The following is an 18520-nucleotide window of genomic DNA, read 5'->3' as shown; positions in this document are numbered from 1 at the left end:
GTCACCACAAAACTGTATCATGTTTGTGGGGGTGGAGGGGCAGAAGGAGAGGCCCTGAGATAGGACAGATTGATTTGGAGGTGTTAATTCAGAAGTGCAGCAAAAATTTAAGAAAACTACAGTACTAATCCTTAAGGTAAGGTACACAATACAGGACAGTCACCAAAACTATTTTAAGACCTCTGGCTACCACACAAAATAGAGGAAGGTTATGATTCAGTATGGGGCACTCTCACCCTAGCAGCGGTAGTCACAGACCATAACCCCACTGTCCCAGGCTAAGAATGTATACTGAACCCAATACACCAGCATGGTGCTGGGGTTGCATATAGCTGGATATTAGTCTTTTGAATGAGACTTTTTAAAAAATTTCTCAACATTTGTGCCATTACACATCCAATGCATTTTGCATAAGAGTCAGGATATTTGACCAAGTATCCTGGCCAAATTTCAGCTTATGTAAGATCACAAACTTGTTCATAGCACTGACCACATTTAAACAGACTATTACATAACATCCCTGTGGCAACTACAGTAATTACATACATCAGAGTAACATCAGAAGTATTTCAGCTGTCCAATTTAGCAGCTGAAAATGAGAGTATGCGCTCCACAGAACACCGGAAAGTCCTCCACAGAGAACTGTTAAGAATCTACTGGTTAGGTAGTTACACTGTCCACACCTAAACTATCAATGCAGTTTCAATTCCATGTTATATTTTTCACTTGTTGCCCTCAACTTGCGTAGTCCGTGTACTGTTTAACAGCTGTCTTATTCACTAACTTGGGGAGAGAATTTAATCAAAAAAATTTGAATGACAATTGGGAATTGTTTAAGAACACTTTACTAGAAGCCCAAAAACCCTCAACCAAGGGGATTAATAGTAACAACCATAGGTGCCAACTCTATGGGTGCTCAAGGGCTCAAGCACCCCCAGAGAAAAAATAGGGGATGCTCTGCACCCATCAGCTGATGGGTGGGGCAATCAGCACCTATGGTAAACTATAAATAAGAAGTTAGGAACTGTAGAAAAATGATAAGGGAAGGAAAGGGACACAAGGAAAAGTCTATGGCCAGCAGAGTTAAGGATAAGAAGTTAAGAATATTAGAAAGAAAAAAAGAAAAGGAGTACTTGTGGCACCTTAGAGACTAACCAATTTATTTGAGCATAAGCTTTCGTGAGCTACAGCTCACTTCATCAAGTGAGCTGTAGCTCACGAAAGCTTATGCTCAAATAAATTGGTTAGTCTCTAAGGTGCCACAAGTACTCCTTTTCTTTTTGTGAATACAGACTAACACGGCTGTTACTCTGAAACCTGTTAGAAAGAAAAAGAATCAGAACCATGATATTAGTCCACTGCTAGATGGAAGTGGTAGAATTATCAATAATAATGCAGACAAGGTAGAGGTGTTCAACAAATATTTGTTCTGTATTTGGAAAAAACAGATATAATCATATCAATCTTTCCATTCCACTAGCATCTCAGGAGAATATTAAACAGCAGATATTAAACGTCAGACATTTTAAAATCAGAATGTCAGGATAATTTGCCGTCAAAAGTTTTACAAGAACTGGCTGAGGAGCTCACTGGACCATTAATGTTGATTTAAGTCGTGGAACATCAAAGAAGTTCCAAAACACTGATAGAAAGCTAATGCTGCACCAATATTTAAAAAGGGTGAAGTCTAACATTGACTCTGGGCAAGATACAAGAGCAACAGATACAGGACTAAAGCAATAATGACTTAAAGGAGGGTAATATAATTAATGCCAATTAACACAGGTTTATGGAAAATAGATCCTGCCAAACTGATTTCTTTTGCGAATACATCTTTGGCTGATAAAAGTAATAGAGTTGATGTAATATATTTAGACTTCCGTAAGGCATTTTACTTAGTACAGTATAACGTTTTGATTAGCATGGCACACATTAAATGGATTAAAAGCTGGCTAACTGACAGGTCTCAAAATGTAACTGTAGATGGAGAATCGTCATCAAAGAGGTGTGTCTAGTATGGTCCTACAAGGTGAGACAAAAATTGGGCGAGTGGTAAATAACGAAGCGGACAGATCACTGACACAGTTCGTTCTGGGAGTCCGGTGGCACCTTAAAGACTAACAGATTGATTTGAGCATAAGCTTTTGTGGGTAAAAACCCCAGAGTTTGTTCTGGATCACTTGGTAAGCTAGGTGTAAGCAAATAACATGCATTTTAATGTAAATGGATACATACTAGGAACAAAGAATGTAGGGACTATCCTGGGAAACAGCAACTCTCAAAAAGATTTTGGGGTCATACTGGATAAAGCTGAACATGAGCTACCAGTGAGACACTGTGGCCGAAAGGGCTACTGCAATCCTTGGAAGCATAAACAGGTAAATCAAGAAAAGCAGTAGAGAGGTTATTTTACCTCTGTATTTGGCTGCTGGAATCCTGTATCCAGTGCGGGCATCCACAATTCAAGGAAGATGTTGATAAATTGGAGAGAGTTCAGAAAAGAGCCACAGGAATGATTAAAAGATGTGAAAGACGCAAGGAGCTCAAACAATTCAGCTTAAAGAGAAAATTAAGGGGTGACTTGATTATAGTCGATAAATCCCTACAGAGGAAACGAATATTTAATAAAAAGAAAAGGAGTACTTGTGGCACCTTAGAGACTAACAAATTTATTTGAGCATAAGCTTTTGTGAGCTACAGCTCACTTCATCGGATGCATCTGATGAAGTGAGCTGTAGCTCACAAAAGCTTATGCTCAAATAAATTTGTTAGTCTCTAAGGTGCCACAAGTACTCCTTTTCTTTTTGCGAATACAGACTAACACAGTTGTTACTCTGAAACCTAATATTTAATAATGGGCTTTCCAATCTCGCAGAGAAAGGTATAACATGATCCAATGGCCAGAAGTTGAAGCTAGACAAATTGAGACTGGAACTAAGGCATAAATGTTTAAAAGTGAGAGTGATTAACCACTGGAACAACTTACCAAGGGTTGTGATGGATTCTCCATCATGGACAGTTTTTAAATCAAGATTGGATGCTTTTCTACAAGATATGCTCTAGGAATTATTTTGGGAAAGTTCTCTAGTCTGTGTTATACAGAAGGTCAGACTAGATGACCACAATGGCCCCATCTGGTCGTGGAATCTATGAATATGTACTCCAAAGGGAATTTGTTTGATATCCCAAGCTATATGATGCAAAGTATTTAATTAGACCCAACTGCTATGATAATTTATGCGGTTTCATCAATTTCCTGAATATTCCTCACAAAAAAGGAAGTGGGTGGGCTGAATTTGCTTTTACTAACACTATATAAAAATCCATTCTTATACCATGAACTCAACATGGAGTGGCCACTGATGTCCAACAGCTGTAATATTTAAGCAAATATCAGTGCAATTCCACCTCACTATACAGCTTTAAAACCCGCAAATAGCAGCAGCAAAATACAAAAACAGCTAATTTAAATTCACAGCAGATCTTCCCTATTTTAATTATGCAATCTGTTTCAGGGGGGAATCACAAATAGGATTACTTTTCCATCTGACCGATTTAGGCAGCTGGTGAGAACAGCATTAATGTCACCAGCAAGACTGCATTGTCTGGAACAAATTTAATAGTTATACCGCAATAATCTGTTATTAAAATCCTTAATCCTTGCTCACACAATTATGTGTAAACTCTGACATCTACAGTTACCTGCACAGTTTCTTCTCCACATCCAGAGATCTGATTCGGGTGCTCACTACTCACATTTTATCAAAGTCCTTTTGCCCCTAGAGATACTGACTGCTGTGTGACCATTGCAGAAACTTTAGAATTAGATGACAGACAATTCCTTTGAGGTCACCTTGTCCATGCTCTGGTCCACGCAGGGCAGCTCCCTATACTATTACAGTGCTTTGTCTAACCTTCAACATCTCAAGCAATGGCACTTCCCTACTCTTTCCGAAGGAGCCTATTCCACCTTAATAGGCCTGGTTGCTTGGAAGTTTTTCTTCATTTTAAATTTAATTTTACTCCAATTGATCCCACTGTTCCCAGTTATTCTCACCTGGCCCATGCCAAGCACAACTCCTCCATATATGCACGTCTCACATACTTTTAGACTCTCTCCTGAGCTCCATAACAGACTTTCACAATATACTGCCATGAAGCCTTCCATGTTCCTCATTAAATATACTCAGAACTCAAGGAGATCAATAGCCCCATTATTCTGCACTACACTGGATTTAAATTATGTGGCAGCATTAAAAGGTGACCTGCAAAGTAGAATGTGTCCCCTGTTTTGCTTCTTTAGGGATGAACAAAGGAGACCATTTTCCCCCAAAGCTTTTTCTGTTTGTTTTACCCAGGCAATATCAGGAATATTAAATAGTTTTCCCTGTTCTTCTTGGGCATCTAGGAGGACATGAGTGGGAAAGTCTAAGGCTAGGTCTATCCAACAAGCAAAAAAGTCACATACCCCTAAACAACACAGCTGTCGTTCAGGGAGATTGACAACTATACTTGCCTTTTGCCAGTATATGCTACGTAGTCACTGCACAGCTGTACCATGCAAAGCCTCTGCAGTGGGGACTACTAGCCCTTAGCCTGTACTTTATGGGGCAGAATGCTGATACTTTCATAGAGAGCTTTTCTTTCAAGTGTTTGTTAAGCAGACATTAAATTGAAACCAGAGTATTAAGCTATCTGAACAAAAAATCCTCTTTTCAAAGGCTCAGGTTTCAGCCTCTTGTAATGATATAAGCTAGCTAGTTCTCTAACATCTTCCAGCAACAGAGCTTGAGAGCTTCCTGACAGAGGAGAGGAGAAACTCTGGATTAGGGAGTTGCTCATGAGAGGGGTCCCTGAAGAGGGACAGGGAAGGGGAGGAAGGGGTTGAACTGAATTGGAGGGAATATCCCAGTTCTACCATGCATAGTAACCAACGTTCCAAAGTAATTTGGGACCACGCATGGTAGAAATGACATAAATGGGCCGAGAAGGGTAGCAACGGATCCAGGATTTGAATTAATGCGTCCTCTGGACCGGGGGGTTGTCCCGACGACCCCAACCCCTGCTTGGCAGGGGGTTGAGACTGATGACGCCGATAATTTCTGCCCCTTCTTCTATTGAAGTCCTGCCTAGAATGCCCTTGATAAGGGTGCAGCATAGGCTGGGGCTTAAAGTGCTTACACTCGGTGATGGGTGTATGCAGGTCCAAAGATTTTAAAGTGGCTGGAGAGTCTTTTAAACCATGCAACTTCGAGTCAGTTTTTTCCAAAAATAAGGTGGAGCCCTCGAACAGGAGGCCCTGAATTGTCGTCTCAACCTCCCCCAGGAGGCCCGAGGCCTGAAGCCAGGAGCAACGATGCATAGCAATTGCCCACGACATGGTACAGGTTGCTGAGTCCACCGAGTCCAGCAAGGCGTGCAATGAGGACCTCACCACCGCCTTGACCTCATCTACCAGGGCCGAAAACTCTGTCTTGGAGTCTGATGGCACAAACTCCTTAAATTTTGACATTGCGTCCCAGGAATTAAAGTTATAGCAACTGAGGATCGCCTGCTGGTTAGCAATACGAAGCTGGAGTCCTTCGGTGGAAACTATCTTCTTGCCGAAGAGCTCCAGCTTGTTCGTGTCCTTTCCCAGGGGAGTGGGCCACTGCTGCCTTGCCCCGCCCATTAACAGCCATCGCCGAGTCCAGTGGAGAGTGTGTGAACCCTTTTGACAGCACAAAATATTTTCTTTTGACCCCTTTCGCTGTGGGGGTTAGAAAGGCTGATGTCTGCCACAGGATCTTTGTGGTTTCTTGTATTGTTTAAACAAGGGGGAGTGTTACCCCCTGATGGGAACTGTGGGGAATAAGATGTCCACTATAGGGTCTGACACCTCAGTGACCTCCTCCATCTGGAGTCCCAGATTCTGGGTCACCCTTCTGAGGAGCTCCTGGTGGGCTCTACTATCAGCTGGGTCAGGCACCGAGGATGTTCCCTGCTACTGCCTCATCAGGTGAAGATGAGGAGGCTCGGGCTGGTAAGGGACCTTCCTATCTGTCGGACTCCATGCACACCCAGTTGTCGGTATCCGCGCCAGTCTTGCTGCCGACCATGGTGCCGGTGCTTATGTCAACACCTCAAAAGAGCTCTCTGGCCCTGGACAGAGCTCGTCCATCTGAGGCAACAAAGAGATTGCTGTGAAAAGGACCTCTGGGATTGGTGATACGCCCACAGGGCCCAAAAGGGTCACTGCGCTGGCATCTTCCACTGTGCTGGCCATGGCACGAGCGGGAAGGATTGTCCCACTTCCGACCCCTGAGGATGCCGCTCTACTCAGTGCTGGCTCCTTCTAGATACATAGAACTCCATCTCTAAAGCTGAGGAGTCAAGAGTGCGGAGACCATGGTGGCACAGTGCCTGACGTTGCCGGGCTGAGGGCAAGCAGGGTCGCATCATCAGTGGCTTGCCCCAGGATGGCACCGGAGGTCTTTGCGGTGCCGGAGGCTTTGGGATCGATGACCTCTCGCATTGGTTGGGAGAGTGTGGGCCCATTAGGGCTATGAGGTCCCTGGCTGCCTCAAAGGTCTTTGGTGTGGAGGGGAGATCTAAATCCTCCACTTCACCCTCTTCCACTGGCACCAGACTCGACGGACCCCTCTGAGGGCCCCGAGTCAAAGGTATCACCTCAGACACGGATGAGACAGAGTGGCTCAGCATGGTCGTGCTCCACTAGCTGGCTCACACTCAGTTATTTGAGCGAGCGAGCACCCTGTCCTTCTTCCTGTGCTTTTTGAGAGGCACCGGCGACTGCAAGCAGTGCCAGGTCTTCGCACACGAGGAAGTCTTCAGTGCCGGGGAGTAATGATGCCAAGGGTCTCTGACCCCAGAGTCCTTCCTCGGTGCCGCAACCTCCCTGACTGAAGCTGGTGTGCTACGCACTGATGCCTAAGTACCCAGTGCCAGGACCATAGGCTCGACTCAGTCTGCGGCCCCAGGGCTGCCTCCATCAGCAACAGTTTTAGTCTGTGGTCCCTTTCCTTCTTAGTGCCGGGGTGGAATCTTGCACCTCTCAGTCTGGTGGGATTCCCCAAGCACTTTAAGCAGGACATGTGCGGGTCGCCCTTTGACATCAGCTTTTGGCAGACCGCATATAGCTTAAACCCCTGGGACTGAGACATGCCCTAGCCCCAGGCAGGGGAAGGGAACTGGGAAGAGAATCCCGGCTAACAAGGGGAGAGGGCTCAAACACGACACTACGAACTATTAACTAACTACTGAAACTATTTATAGGTAGGAACTACAAGTACACTAGGGGATAATTTGAAAATGAAAGAAAAGAGAACGCTCCAACGACTGTCACTGTCGGTAAGAAGGAGAGGCGGTGGGTCGGCAGGGCCCTATATGCGGTGCCATGAAGGTGTGACTCCAGGGGGTGCCTAAGCTGACCAGATGGATACCAATAGGGGAAAAACCTTCCAGCGACTGTGCACACGGCGCACACACATCAACATGAGCAAGCACTCGAAGAAGAACACAAGGTTATTGAGGCCATGTCCATGCTACAGGTGTTACAGTGGCACAACACCATTGCACAGCCACAGCACCGCAGTGTATAGTGCGTCCCACATCAACAGAAGGGGTTTTTCCCATTGATGGAGGCAATCCACTTCCCCAAGCGGCAACAGCTTGGTCAACAGAAGAATTCTTCCACTGGTTAATTTTTCACATTCCTGAGTACTGTAGGTATGTCGATTTAAAAGTTAAGTGTAGACCAGACCTGAGAGGATATCACAAGCTCAGATTTATACACACAACTGCATTAAAATAAGATTGTTATAACTGGTTTAATTTCCCATCACCACCACGAAAAAAGTCTGCTGCGCCATAACCTCAAGGTTTGAGTCAAGACCCTCCATAAGGTCCTGCAAACATGCTGTATACCCTAAACACAACTGAAAAAAAATCCAGCCTAGAAGTCATGTCATCCTGAATATTATGGCCTGGCTCACAAGGTGTAAAATTTATGATGATAGTTACCTTGAAGCAGAGATGACCCTTATGTGTTCTGTTTTTCTTCACAGTTGTTACCCTCTCACCTTCATTTCTGCAGCTTTTATTATTGAAAGAAAGATCTGTAAGAAAAAAAGGTGTATATTACATTAGGTCTAACAGTAAAGATCCCAAGACAAATTAAGTTACTCCATCCCAGGACCTGTGCCATGTGCTTCAGAGGTATATTTAACACTGTACTTAAAAAGACAGAATTATAAAATAAACCAGTTGGAATACAAATATTGTACTTATTTCAGCGTATAATATATAGAGCAGTATAAACGAGTCGTATGTACGAAATTTTAGTTTGTACTGACTTTGCTAGTGCTTTTTATGTAGCCTGTTGCAAACCTAGGCAAATATCTAGATGAGTTGATGTATCCCCTGGAAGACCGCTGCCTCCTTCCATGTGTACATGTACCCCTGGTTGAGAACCACTAATGTAGGTAATCCACTCCCCTAGGGGCAGTAGCTATGTCGACCGGAAGAGCCTTCCTGTTGACATACCATTGTCTACACTGGGAGTTAGGTCGGTATAACTGTCACTCAGGGGGGTGGATTTTCCACATCCCTGAGCAATGTAGTTATACTGACGTAAGTTGCTACTGTAAACCAAGTCTCAAAGAGCTTAGCTTGTTTAGCCCAGCAAAACAAAGAAGAAGAGGGGATATGATTGTTGTCCTATGAGTACATTAAGCGGCTACACCAGGGAGGGTAGATAGTTATTTAAACTAAAGGACACTGCTGGCATAAGAACAAATGGATATGAATTTGGCCATGAAAAAATGTAGGATGGAAATTAGATGGTTTCAAACCATTAGTGAAGTTTGTAACAAACCCCCAGTAGTTGTCTGTTCAAATAACTTAGTTTTGAGAGAGACTGACATATTTGAATGGGCTTGTATGATGGGGTTGATAGTGGTGATGGGGACAGGGCTTTGCAGCCCTTGGATCCCTTCTAGTTTGTCTTATATTCCTAAAATCTGATTCCCCCCCCCCCCATCACAATGTATTCTTGGTGTGTTTTGTCTCCTTCTGAAGCATCAGAGATGGCCACAGCTGGATATGGGATGCAGGATGAAGTGGATTGGTGCTCTGAGATGTAACTGAGAATTCTCATGGTCTCTCTCCCTCTCTCATATATATGCTTGGCTGCAAGTTCTTGCTTACATGTTCAAGGTCTAACTGATCACTGTATGTGGGGTTGGAAAGGAATTTCCTCCCAGGTCAGATTGACAGTAACCTTGGGCTTTTTTGCTTTCCTCTGCAGCGTGGAGTGCAGGTCACTTGCTGAGATTCTGTGTATATATCACTGAATTTATTCCTTGCCCATGCAGGGGGCCTCACCAATAGGTGCACCCCAGTTCTTTTTATTCTCTGCCTGTGGCACACAATAGTTAGGTTTCCTGAAGGTTGTAATACTTTGGTCTAATTTCAGTTGTTGCGCTTAGTGTGTGGAAAGCTAGATGATGCTGGTGGCCCATGATATACAGGAAGTCAGACTAGATATGGTAGATGGTGTTCTGGCCTTAAATTCTGACTGTAAGTGAATTAACTCACTGATGTATGAAGATAATGTTGCACTGAGCTCTTAATGTATGCAAACACATTACAGCGCAGTGATCAAACAACAGTTTTGGTGTGTCCACACTAAAAAAGTTTTTACTATGGCCAGATCTACATTACAAACTTTTATTGGTATAACTGTGTCGCTCAGGGGCGTGAAAAATCCACACCCTTGAGCAATGTAGTCATACCAACCTAGCCCCTCGTGGAGATATGTTGATGGGAGAGCTTCTCCAAAACACACAGCTACCATCTCTCAGGGAGGTGGATTAATTACGACAAGAGAAGCTCGCCTATTGGCATAGTAGCGTCTCCACTAAAGCGCTACAGAAGTGCAGCTGCAGTACTATATGTGTTGATGTTTATTATGTGTTAATTCACATGTGGTAAAATCCTAGTGTGGAAAAGGCCCTTTGTGTTTTTCACCCTTAACTGGTTGAAGAAAACAGTAGAGGGAGCACAGGGTTTACCTTGACCAGTTAACGCCTATAAAAACTGCCTTGCCAAATTCACATTTTAAAATTGTTAGTTAACACATAGTAAAAACCACTTGGGGGGGGGGGGGGTGCTAGTGAAAACAAGGCTTTAGTTTATAACCGTATTGTATCTTCCTGGCTTCACTGCTTCCCAACCCATCTTCTCTCTGCTCTACTTCAATAAATGCCACTACCCGAAGAGCAGTAAGATGTAAGAACTTTGGGGGATAAAGGCAATGTGTTACTCCTAGGGGAATTCTATACCAATAAATTAAACATTGTGTGCACAATATTTTAAAATCCTGCAAATTTTATTGGTCAAAATAACACTATAGAATCATGCCAGTTTCAATTATGTTGGCAATTTATTTCAGAATACCTGTCAGCAAGTATATCTGTAACAATATAGGCGCACACAAAAATTCCCCCAGGAGTAGAGAGTTAAAGAAACCCCTATGACAACCTAGTCCCTATTTCTCTGCCCCCTCCCCATGAGCCCAGCCATGGCCCTCCTCCCCCCCCCAATTCCCCGCCCCACTCACATCCCTACCCCCCAGAGGCCAGCTACAGGCTCCCTCCAGCCCAGACACTCTGCCCCCCCACCCCCGGCACACTCAGACCCTCCCCCCCTAGACCCCAGGGATTCAGAGGGAGAAAGAGCCTGATGCTGGGTCCTGGGCAGCCACAAAGTTTCCTGCACACCGCAGCCTCCTTTCTTCAGGGCATGCTGGGAACTGCAACTGCCAGGAACCCTCCAATTCCCACCCCCCCGTCTTCTGTTTGCAAACTGGGCTCTGCCTGGTCCAGTGGCCCCACAGTGGCAGCCAACATCTCTGCAGCCCATTCTGTGTGAGGAAAAAGGAAATTCTGCACAAAACATTAATTTCTGCAAAATTCTGCATTGCGCAGTGGTGTAGAATTCCCTCAGTAATGTGCACTTTAAATAGATTAAGGCAATTAGTGCTGTTGGGTATTTAAGTAGAAAACACGGTGGTAGCAGAGGATATTCCAGAATACATCATTCTAAGTCTTCCTGTGGTTTCAGTACAAGGCATTCTGAGTTACCATCGGCATAACACAGATCAGTGAGAAATTCAGACAAGGAAAGCTAGTTATGAGGGAACATAAGAACAGCCATTCTGGGTCAGACCAAAGGTCCATCTAGCCCACTATCCTGTATTCAGACAGTGTCCAATGCCAGGTGCCCCAGAGGGAATGAACAGAATAGGTACTCATCAAGTGATCCATCCCTTGTCACCCACTCCCAGCTTCTGGCATACAGAGACTAGGGACACCACTCTTGCCCATCCTAGTGAATAGCCATTGATGGACCTATCCTCCATGAATTTAGCTAGTTCTTTTTGAACCCTGTTATAGTCTTGGCCTTCACAACATCCTCTGGCAAGGAGTTCCACAGGTTGACTGTGTGTTGTGTGAAAAAATAAAGATGTATTTGTTTTAAACCTGCTGCCTATTAATTTCATTTGGTGACCCTTAGTTCTTGTGTTATGAGGAGTAAACCCTTCCTTATTTACTTTCTCCACACCAGTCATGATTTTATAGACCTCTATCATATCCCCCCCTTAGTCATCTCTTTTCTAAACTGAAAAGTCCTAGTCTAATCTCTCCTCATATGGCAGCCGTTCCATACCCCTAACCATTTCTGTTGCCCTTTTCTGAACCTTTTTCCATTTCCAATATATCTTTTTTGAGATGAAGTGACCACATCTGCACACAGTATTCAAGATGTGGGCATACCATTGATTTATAGAGTCTTATCTGTCCCTTTCTTAATGATTCCCAACATTCTGTTCGCTTTTTTGACTGCCACTGCACACTGAGTGGATGTTTTCAGAGAACTATCCACCATGACTCCAAGAGCTCTTTCTTGAGTTGTAACAGCTAATTTAGACCACATCCCCCATTTTTTATATGTATAGTTGGAATTATGTTTTCCAATGTGCATTACTTTGCATTTATCAACACTGAATTTCATCTGGTAGAGGAGAAACCATGGCACAGAGAAGAGCGACCTGGGCACTGCCAATTTGTTTGCAGAAGGTGTATTGAGAGGGAGGGAACAGAGCTGCTGGATTTACTAGATTTTTTTGTAGAGCAGAACTCTGAACTTAGAATCACAGAATATCAAAGCAGGACCAACAACAACTAAATCAGGGGTTCTCAAAATGGGGGTCGGGACCCCACAGGGGGTCGCGAGGTTATTACATGGGGGAGTTGTGAGCTGTCAGCCTCCACCCCAAGACCCGCTTTGCCTCCAGCATTTATGATGGTATTAAAGTATTTTTAATTTATTGGGGGGGGGGGGTCGCACTCAGTGGCTTGCTATGTGAAAGGGGTCACCAGTACAAAAGTTTGAGAACCACTGAACTAAATCATCCCAGCCAAGGCTTTGTCAAGCCAGGCCTTAAAAACCCTCTAAGGATGGAGATTCCACCACCTCCCTAGGGAACCCATTCCAGTGCTTCACCATGCTCGCGAAACAGTGTTTCCTAATATCCAACCTAGGCCACCCCCACTGCAATGTGAATCCATTGCTTCTTGTTTTCTCATCTACCAAAACTGAGAACAGCCTAGCTCCATCCTCTTTGTAACCCCCCCTTCAGGTAATTGAGGGCTGCTCACTCTTCTCTTCTGCAGACTAAATAACCCAAGTTCCCTCAGCATCTCCTTTTAAGTCATGTGACCCAGCCTCCTAACCATTTTCGTTGCCGTCTGCTGGACTCTCTCCAATTTCTCCACATCCCTTCAGTAGTGCGGGGACCAAAACTGGACACAATACTCCAGGTGTGGCCTCACCGGTGCCAAATAGAGGGTAATAATCACTTCCCTCGATCTGCTGGCAATGCTCCTCCTAATATAGCCCAATATGCCATTGGCCTTCTTGGCAACAAGGGCACACTGCTGACTCATATCCAGCTTCTCGTCCACTGTAATCCAGGTCCTTTTCTGCAGAACTGCTGCTTAGCCAGTCGGTCCCCAGCCTGTAGCGGTGCAGGGGATTCTCCCTTCCTAAGTGCAGAACTCTGCACTTGTTTGTTGAACCTCATCAGATTTCTTTTGGCCCAAGCCTCCAATTTGTCTAGGTCACTCTGGACCCTATCCCTACCCTCCATCATATCTATTTCCCCCCCCCCCCCCCGGGCTTAGTGTTATCTGCAAATTTGCTGACGGTGCAATTAATCCCATCATCCAGATCATTAATAAAGATATTGAACAAAACCGGCCCCAGGACCAACCCCCCTGGGGCACTCAGTTTGATACCAGCTGCCAACTAGACATCGAGCCGTTGATCACTACATGTTGAACCTGACGATCTAGCCAGGTTTTTCTATCCACCTTAGACCATTCATTCATACTTTTTTTAACTTGCTGGCAAGAATACTGTGGGAGACTGTATCAAAAGCTTTGCTAAAGTCAAGACAGATCACATCCACTGCTTTCCCCATATCCACAGAGCCAGTTATCTCATCCTGGAAGGCAATCAGGTTGATGAGGCATAACTTGCCCTTCGTGAATGTTCTGATCACTTTCCTCTCCAAGTACTTCAAAATGGATTCCTTGAGGACCTGCTCCATGATTTTGCCGGCGACTGAAGTGAGGCTGACGAGTCTGTAGTTCCCCAGGTTCTCTTTTTTCCCTTTTTTAAATATGGGCATAATATTTGCCTTTTTCCAATTGTCCAGGACCTGCCCTGATCGCCACAAATTTTCCTTAGGAGGCAAAATTCTTTGTTCACCTTTAAGGAATCCTCACATGCCTGACAGGTTCCAGTCATTTATGTGAAATTGCCTTGTTCATTTGTCTTTACACTTAGATATGAACTTCATAGATGAAGCTTCTGTGAAGGGATCAAGATGAATCCATTGCATACTGGGACCTGTAGTTGTATAAGCCAAACTTCCGTATTGAAGATGCAAATTAGTTGGTCCTTGAAAGTTTTGTAAATTGCCAATGCAGCCCTCAACTGAGCAGTTTGACTAATGCCAAGTAACTGGAAAAGAAACTTTTTTTCTCGGGGCACTAGTTGCCTATGAATGTTTGGCCAGTTATGTCTTTTTGCTTTGGGAAGAGGTTAAGATAATTAAGTTACTTCTTAGAATAGTGAAAGAGTCCAGGAAAAGGACACTTTGGTTTAGTTTAATCTAGTGAATACAGCTTCCCAGTTTTGACTGAAATGTGAATTAAAATCACATACCAGCATCTTTGGAACCTTCTTATCTCCATCTGTTCCTATTTAAAGATGGCCTGGTTCTAACTTCCAAGACTTTCTTCCTTTGAGAGTTCAGTTGCAAATGAAGGATGGACTTTTTAGAAGAGAGAATCTGAAAGGATATTCATACTCCAATCCAGGAGTTGGATTGTGAAGTTCACCTTGCCATAATATATTGGAATGGAGCATGTAACTGCTGGTGGAAAGTAATTTTTGTTTTGGGAATCTCTGCTTCATCAGACAACTGAAAAGCACCATGAACGATGCTGCAGGTCCTGTTATGCTTTCCTCTGACATCTATTAAATAGCAATGTTTTTAATAATTTTTTTGTATGTCTTGGGACGGGGAAGTTGATATGCAAGTTGTAAACATAAGTAGGATGGCCAGTGACTCTAAAATGGGGTAGTAACTTCCCTCAATAAAATTGTCTTCCAGGATGTATTTTTCGTAAGAATGTCTTGTATACTGGCTGGCAAAAGTTGACCATAACATTAAATTAAGGAGTCTGTCCAGGTCTGTGATATCCTTCATTGCTGATAGTTGTATGCAAGTGGCCTGCACAATTTCTTTTTTCCACCTGGGTTTCACAGTTGTCGATATCAATACTATTTCCAGCTGATGAAGGACATAGAATCATAGAATATCAGGGTTGGAAAGGACCTCAGGAGGTCATCTAGTCCAACCCCCTGCTCAAAGCAGGACCAATCCCCAACTAAATCAGCCCATGACTTTATTTGTTTTAATTCCTAAATTGTGTTCATTCTCTTCATGAAACTACAAAGATAATAGACCGTGTGACAAATTGCCGGCACTACTATGATGGATCCCGCGCTCTCTCTTCTTGTGGGGGAGGGGTTCAGGGAGCTGTTTCTCACCCCTGATCTGGGGTATCAACTGTCCCACTAGTATCCCAGAGAAGGGGAGTGGAGAGGGAGGGACCTGGGCCCACCCTCTACTCAAGGTCCCAGCCCAGGGGTCCTACGGATAGCGGCAAACCACTTGAACTAGCGATTCCTTTCCCTGGGCTACTTCCCTCTCCGGCCCTTCAACTTGTGGGGCTTCCTTCCCTCTCTCTATTTGGGCCAGGTTTCTCCCAACCCCTTGTGTCTGTGGAGTCCCTCTGCTCTGCACAAGCCGGGTTTCCCTTTACGTAGGGTCTTGGTCTTCTGGCCCGCCACAGCACTTCTCCAAACTGCTCTCCTCCAAACTGCTCTCTGCTCCAATACCAAACCACTCTGCTTCAACTCCTCCCCAGGTCTGATTGAAGCAGGGGGGCGATTGAAGCAGACTGGCTTCAGGTGCTCTAATTAATCTATAGCAACCTCTCTTCCCTCTACAGTGAAGAAGGCTCATCATCCTGGAACTTACATATCTCTCCTCTATCACTCTTCTGCTGCCCTCTGGTCATGCTGTATCACATATCCCGCCCCTGCTCAACACCATGGGGTTGGGCTACTTGGGACGAGAGGCAGTGCTGTTGTGACAGGCCATCAGCGTTGCCATGTTGGGTTCCAGCCCTATGCTGTACCTGGAAATGTAAGGGTTGCAGGGATAGGAACCATTTAGTCACTCTCGCATTCTTCTCTTTGTTTCTGTGCATCCACTGGAGTGGGGCGTGGTCTGTCATGAGGGTAAACTGCCGCCCCAGTAGGTTGTAGTGGAGAGTCTCCATGACCCATTTTACTGCCAGACATTCTTTTTCAACAACGGCGTATTTTTGTTCCCTAGGGAGGAGTTTCCGGCTGAGGTACAGGATCGGGTGTTCCTCCTCCCCTACCATCAGTGAAAGGATAGCTCCTAGCCCTACCTCCAAGGCATCTGTTTGTAGGACGAATTCCTTCTAGAAGTCTGGGGCTATAAGTACTGGATGACAGCAACGGGCTGTCCTTAAATCTGCAAAGGCTCCTTCTGCCGCATCGGTCCACTTAACTATCTCGGGGCCCCGAGCTTTTATCAGGTCCATCAACAGCCCTGCTCTTGTGGCGAAATGAGGGGTGAATCTCCAATAATAACCTACTATCCCTAGAAATGCTCTGACTGGCTTTTTGCGAACCGGTCGAGGCCAACCCTGTATTGCCTCCACTTTGTTCCATTGGGGTTTCACCAAATCTCTCCCTGCTACATACCTAAGGTATCTGGCCTCAGCTAACCCCACCACACACTTGGGAGGGTTGGCAGTGAGGCCGGCCTTCCAAAGGGCGTCTAGCACCACTTCTACTTTTCCGAGGTGCGTTTCCCAGTCAGGGCTATGGATGACTATGTCATCTAAATAGGCAGTGGCATACTTGGCATGGGGTCGCAGCAATTGGTCCATAAGTCATTGGAAAGTTGCAGGGGCCCCATGGAGTCCGAAAGAGAGGACAGTGTATTGGAACAGGCCATCGGGTGTAGAGAAGGCAGTCTTCTCCTTGGCATCCTTGGCCAGGGGAATTTGCCAATATCCTTTGGTCAGGTCCAGGGTGGTTAGGTATCGGGCCTTGCCTAACTGATCAACTAGCTCGTCGATGCGTGGTATCAAATAGGCATCGAATTGAGATACTTCATTCAACTTCCGGAAGTCATTGCAAAACCTCGGGGTGCAGTCAGGCTTGGGGACTAGGACGATAGGGCTGGACCACTGGCTGTGGGATTCTTCAACAACCCCGAGTTCCAGCATCATCTTCACTTCCGTCCTAATTTCTTCCCTTTTAGCTTCCGGTATTCGGTATGGTCTTATAGTCACCCTTACTCGTGACGATATGATGCTGGACCAGTGTCGTACGGCCTGGCTGCGTACAGAATAAGTCTTGGTTCCATTGGATCATATCAATGACCTCTGTTCGTTGTCCTGGGGTTAATTCGGGGAATATCCTCACCTGCCCCTGTGGGTTGTCTGTCTGGGGTGGAGCTCCCTGAATGATCAGGCATGTCTTTCGGTCACCCCAGGGCTTCATTAAGTTGACATGGTAGATCTGCTCTGATCTTCGGCGGTCTGGTTGTCTGACCTTATAGTCCACCTCCCCAGTGGCTTCCACTATCTCATACGGCCCATGCCAGCTGGCCAGGAGTTTGCTTTCTGCTGTCAGCACTAGCATCATCACCCGTTCTCCCAGCTGAAATCTCCGTACTTTCGCCCGGCTGTTTTAATAAGTCCTTGTGCTTTTTCCAAATGTTCTCATACTATGGAGGTTACTCGGGCTATTCGCTCTCTCATCTGTGTCACGTGCTCAATGACATTCTTTCCTGGGTTGGGCTGTTCTTCCCAATCCTCCTTGGCAATATCTAATATTCCGCGTGGGTGGCGTCCGTATAGTAGCTCAAAGGGAGAGAAACCAATGAACACCTAGGGGACTTCATAGAATCATAGAATATCAGGGTTGGAAGGGACCTCAGGAGGTCATCTAGTCCAACCCCCTGCTCAAAGCAGGACCAATCCCCAATCAAATCATCCCAGCCAGGGCTTTGTCAAGCCTGACCTTAAAAACTTCCAAGGAAGGAGATTCTACCACCTCCCTAGGTAACGCATTCCAGTGTTTCACCACCCTCCTAGTGAAAAAGTTTTTCCTAATATCCAACCTAAACCTCCCCCACTGCAACTTGAGACCATTACTCCTTGTCCTGTCCTCTTCTACCACTGAGAATAGTCTAGAACCATCCTCTCTGGAACTACCTCTCAGGTAGCTGAAAGCAGCTATCAAATCCCCCCTCATTCTTCTCTTCCGTAGACTAAACATTCCCAGTTCCCTCAGCCTCTCCTCATAAGTCATGTGTTCCAGACCCCTAATCATTTTGTTGCCCTTCGCTGGACTCTCTCCAATTTCTCCACATCCTTCTTGTAGTGTGGGGCCCAAAACTGGACACAGTACTCCAGATGAGGCCTCACCAATGTCGAATGGAGGGGAACGATCACGTCCCTCGATCTGCTCTCTATGCCCCTACTTATACATCCCAAAATGCCATTGGCCTTCTTGGCAACAAGGGCACACTGCTGACTCATATCCAGCTTCTCGTCCACTGTCACCCCTAGGTCCTTTTCCGCAGAACTGCTGCCTAGCCATTCGGTCCCTAGTCTGTAGCGGTGCATTGGGTTCTTCTGTCCTAAGTGCAGGACCCTGCACTTATCCTTATTGAACCTCATCAGATTTCTTTTGGCCCAATCCTCCAATTTGTCTAGGTCCCTCTGTATCCTATCCCTGCCCTCCAGCGTATCTACCACTCCTCCCAGTTTAG

At 45.3% G+C, this 18520-nt stretch overlaps 1 protein-coding gene across 6 annotated transcripts in view; it reads right to left on the bottom strand.

Annotated features, from left to right (window-relative positions):
* The window catches only part of BRD4 (bromodomain containing 4), a 214028-nt gene that overhangs the window by 127304 nt on the left and 68204 nt on the right, over window positions 1-18520 (bottom strand). For all 6 annotated transcript variants that reach the window (XM_074935108.1, XM_074935103.1, XM_074935105.1 and 3 more), the window contains exon 2: window positions 8023-8117. The gene's annotated coding sequence lies outside the window, so the exon portion shown is untranslated. The remainder of the gene's footprint in view (window positions 1-8022; window positions 8118-18520) is intronic.

The sequence above is a fragment of the Natator depressus genome, chromosome 20 (assembly GCF_965152275.1).
Source record: "Natator depressus isolate rNatDep1 chromosome 20, rNatDep2.hap1, whole genome shotgun sequence".
In the NCBI taxonomy this organism is placed as follows: Eukaryota; Metazoa; Chordata; order Testudines; family Cheloniidae; genus Natator; species Natator depressus.
This window is presented reverse-complemented; position numbering and strand designations above follow the sequence as displayed.